The following is a 5,127-nucleotide window of genomic DNA, read 5'->3' on the forward strand; positions in this document are numbered from 1 at the left end:
GAGGGGAGGAGGAGCAGAAGGAAAGGGGAGGCTCAGTCTGGGAATGCGTCCTGGAGGAGATGAGCTCTCAGTAGGGCTTTGAAAGGAGGAAGAGAGCTAGGTTAGCGGATGTGTGGTGGGAAAGGCATTCCAGGCCAGAGGTAGGACGAGGGCCAGGGGTCGACGGCAGGACAGGCAAGAACGAGGCCGACTGAGGAGGTTAGGGGCAGAGTTGCGAAGTGTGCGGGTTGGGCTGCAGAGGGACAGAAGGGAAATGAGGTAAGACGGGTCACGGTGATGGAGAGCTTTGAAGCCAACAGTGAGGGGTTGTTACTTCTCGTGAAGATTGATAGACAACTACTGGAGATTTCTGAGGTGGGGAGTGACATGCCCAGGGCGCTTATGTAGAAAGATAATCCGGGCAGCGGAGCGAAGTAGACTGAAGCGTTGAGAGATCAGCGGAGGATGGGAGATCAGAAAGGAGGCTGATGCAGTAATCCAGTAGGGATAGGATGAGAGATTGCATCAACAAAGTATCTGTTTGGATGGAGAAGAAAGGGCGGATCTTGGCGATGTTTTGAAGGTGACACCATCAGGTTTTGGTGGCGGATTGGATGTGTGGGGTGTATGAGAGCGGAGTCAAGGATGACATCAAGGTTGCGGGTTTGTGAGATGGGAAGGTTAGTAGAGCCATCTACAGTGACGGAAAAGTCAGGGAGTGGACAGGGTTTGGGTCACGTCACTTCTCTGTGCCTCAATTTCCTCATCTGTAAAGTAGGGATTATGCCCGTGAATCCCCATGTGGATCAGGGACTGTGTCCAACCTGATAAACTTGGATGTACCCCAGCGCTTAGACTAGTGCTGTCAAATATAGTCATTATTATTATTATCATTACATGAAGAGGGAAGGAGTTCCTGGCCAGTGGAAAGCCATGGGCTAGGAGCCGGTAGCTGGACAGATGAGACCAGAATACAGTGAGTATGTTGGTTTTAGGCGAGCCAGATGTGTGGACTGGGTGACCATGAGAAGCTGCCCCTCTTAACCTTCAACCTTCAGGCAGAAGGAAACCAATATCAATCAATCCATCAAATATCTTGAGCGCTTACTTTGTGCAGAGAGTTGTGCTGAGCGCAACCAAATAAATTATTTCTCACCAGATGGAGCCTCGTGTTTCATGGCAAATCTGGGGTAGGGGAGCCTTTTATCCCCCATGTGAGCTTAACCCTCATGTAGTTGTCAGTGATTGCCCTCTCAAAGGACCGTGTCTAATGTAGCCACCATTGATCTCTTCCTCAGAACTGAGCATGGTGTTCTTCAGATAGTAAGTGCTTAGTAAACACCATTCAGTGGCAGACATTACCAGCTCTGACCATGTTTCCCCACTCTTCAAGAACCTCCAATGGTTGTCCATCCACCACTGCGTCAAACAGAAACTCCTCACCATCATCTTTAAAGCTTCCAATCAACTTGCCTGCTCCTATTTCACCTCTCTACTCTCCTACTACAAGCCAGCCCGAACACTTCGCTCCTCTAATGCCAACCTATTCACCGTACCTCCATCTCGTCTCTCCCACCAACGATCTCTCATCCACATCCTGACTCTTGCCTGGAATGTCCTTCCTCTTCAAATCCGATTGACGTTCACTCTCCCCACCTTCAAAGTCTTATTAAAATCACATCTTCTCCAAGAGACCTTCCTCGACAAAGTCCTGATTTCCTCTTCTCCCCCTCTCTTCCGTGTCGCCCTAACTTGAATTTGCTCCCTTTATTCACCTCTGCCTCGATCCCACGGCACTTATGTATAGATTCATAATCTATGTATTTCTATTAATGTTTCTCACGCCTTCTAGACTGTAAGCTCCTTACGAGCAGGGAATATGTCTGCCAATGTTATATTTTACTCTCCCAAGCACTTAGTACGGTGCTCAATAAATATGATCTATTGGCCACCCAGAACGTTTATCACCGATCCATCGCCATCCATTCCCATCACCCAACCAGTAGATCCAGTGGATGGAGAGCCATGGAGTCGCCGGAGGGAGAGATCGGTTTTACGTATGGAGACGTGAGGAGATCTCTGTCACTGTCAGTTCCGCTGTAAGACCAACCCAGCCGTGTACTCCCCGGCCCAGACTCACTGATTAAACTGAAGCGAGTGGGCTCTGCTCTCTGTTGTACTTCAACAATCCCATTGTCCCCTCAGCTCCCGGAGGTCGGCCACAGGAGGATCTCTGGGAGGTGTGCGGGGTCCTGGCCCTTCTTGCTTCGTGCATGGAGTGTGTTGGGCTTTCCGTGAAGCCTGGCCTTTACGGAAAAGCTCCCTGCCGCTCCTGCGAGAGGATGCGGGGACGGGTCACACGTTGGGCTGAGGGGCCTCATTTCGTCCCATTCGGGCCTGGCTTCCCGGGGGTCCTGCACCGCTGGGGACCTTGGGGACTTTAGATGGGGTACTGGCCCTGCCCCACGTGACTACCACACTGGGGTCCATTTGACCTATCACACTGAAGTGTGCCTCATGGGGCGAACCTTCAGAATAACTACAGAGATGACAATGAGGGGTCCATCTTGGGTTTTCTGTCAGTAACCCACTGGCTTCATCCGCTTCACAGCTGTGGGGCGGCCATTTTAAAATGGTTTGCATGTGCCAGTCCTCTCTTCCCCAGACCTCACTTTAACCCTCCCACTCCTGATCCCACTCGCTAACCTTCCTGCCCTAAGACTACGCTCCTTCTGTCAACTGCCACCTCCTTCATTTCTCCCCACCCTCCTACCCACAGCTCCATCCACTCTTCTCCACCAGCTCTTCTGCCCCTCCTGCACCCATTTACTGTTATTGTTATTATTATGGCTCTTGTTAAGTGCTTACTATGTGTCAAGCACTGTTCTCAGCGCTGGGATGGATACAAGTGAATCTGGTTGGGCACCCTCCCTATCCCACTCAGTGTTCACACTCTAAATCCCCATTTTACACATGAGTTAAACTGAGGCGCAGAGAAGTGAAGTGACTTGTCCAAGGTCACATAGCATTAACGTCTTCATTGCCGTGATAATTTTGGTTGGTTAAAGGATATCCAAGTGCAGGTAGGTACAGACTTCCAGCTCTCTCTCGGGGTTATTTGCACCTGACTTTCAAGATCGAGGCTGGAGTCAGACATGCACATCCAATCAGCTGTCGGGAGACCGTGGCTTAGTGACAAGAGCACGGGCTTGGGAGTCAGAGGACGTGTAGTCTAATCCCTACTCCGCCAATGGTCTGCTGTATGGCCTTGGACAAGCCACTTAACTTCTCTGGGCCTCATTTATCTTATCTGTAAAATGGGGATGAAGACTGTGAGTTCCACATGGGACAGCCTGGTTACCTTGTATCTACCCAGTACTTAGAACAGTGCTTGGCACATAATAAGCACTTAACAAATACCATTATTCTTCTTATTATTATTATTATGATCCTTTTCCATAGAATCATTCCGTGATTCAAACCTCATAGTTACGACAGGTTGCGTTACCACTGAGGTATTCAATTCTCACCCTCACTGCATATCTTCAACTCCACATATGATGCACTGGTACGTGTAAGACACATCTCTTCCAAGAGGCCTTCCCTGTCCAAACCCTCATTTCCTTTTCTCCCACCGCTTTATGCATAACCCTGATTTGCTCCCTTTTTCACCCGCCCAGTCCCAGATCATATATGTACATATCAGCGTGGCTAGAGAAGCAGCGTGGCTCAGTGGAAAGAGCACAGGCTTTGGAGTCAGAGGTCATGGGTTCAAATCCCGGCTCCGCCAATTGTCAGCTGTGTGACCCTGGGCAAGTCACTTAACTTCTCTGTGCCTCAGTTCCCTCATCTGTAAAATGGGGGTTAAGACTGTGAGCCCCCCATGGGACAAGCAGATGACCTTGTAACCTCCCCAGCGCTGAGAAAAGTGCTTTGCACATAGTAAGCACTTAATAAATGCCATTATTATTATTATTATATCAGTAATATATTTATTTATATTAATGTAAGTCTCCCTGTCTAGACTGTAATTTCACTTTGGGAGGGAACGTGCCTCATAGGATATTCTCTCAAGTGCTTAGTACAGTACTCAGAACACAGTAAGTGTTCAATACACACAGTTCATTGATTGGACAATTCATTCAATCATATTTATTGAGCGCTTACTGTGCGCAGAGCACCACTAAGCGCTTAGCCCAAATGATCCTGCCTGGAGGATGAGAGAAGAAAAATGACCAAGCACAAAAGGGCACCCTCAAAGATGGGGGTAATAATGAAAATAGCATTTGTTAAGAGTTTACTATGTGCCATGGATTTTACTAAAGTGCTGGGGTAGAAATAAAATAATGGAGTTGGACACAATCCCTGTCCCAGGTACAGTCTAAGTAGGAGGGAGTAGGATTTAACCCCCATTTTACAGATGGAGTAACTGAAGCCCAGAGAAGTTAAGTGACTTGGTCAAGGTCACATAGTGGACACGTGGCAGAGTCGGGATTATAACCCAGGTCCTCTAACCCTCACGACCGTACTCATTCCACTAGGAAACGATGCTTCTCTAGATGGATGAGCCTTGCTCAGAGTCAATCCAAAGAAAGAGGAACTAAAAGATCAAGGCATCATTAGGAACCTTCTATCCTGGGTGAAAGGACTCTCACCTAGGACCCTCCCTAAGGCCACCTTCATGTCCCAGTTCCTTAGGCTTTAGATGAAGGGGTTCAGGGCGGGGGGCACCACCCTGTAGAACATGGACACCAGCAGTTCCAGATCTGAAGAGGAGTCTGAGGGTGTATATAAGTTACAGAAAGCAGCCGTGGTGAAAAACACAGTCGTGATGGATGGCAAGGTGAGGTAGGCAGGTTTTGGCCTGAGAAGGCTTTGGCCCGGCCCTCGGCATCCAGCAACTTTAGCACAGCCTGGAAGATGCGCATGTACTAGATGGCGATGATGACAAAGCATAAGACGCCCAAAAGGGCCCCAGTGACTACGATCACAACGATGACGAGGTGTATTTTGTAGCAGGAGAGTCAGACCATGGAGGCAATATAACACAAGAACTGTGGGATCAGGCAGGATCCGCAGAGGTGTAGGGAGAACGTCCCAGATGATGGCATCACTGCAAACAGCCCCCCGTCAAGCCATGAGGTGGCG

The sequence above is a fragment of the Tachyglossus aculeatus genome, unplaced genomic scaffold (assembly GCF_015852505.1).
Source record: "Tachyglossus aculeatus isolate mTacAcu1 unplaced genomic scaffold, mTacAcu1.pri scaffold_140_arrow_ctg1, whole genome shotgun sequence".
Classification (NCBI taxonomy): domain Eukaryota; kingdom Metazoa; phylum Chordata; class Mammalia; order Monotremata; family Tachyglossidae; genus Tachyglossus; species Tachyglossus aculeatus.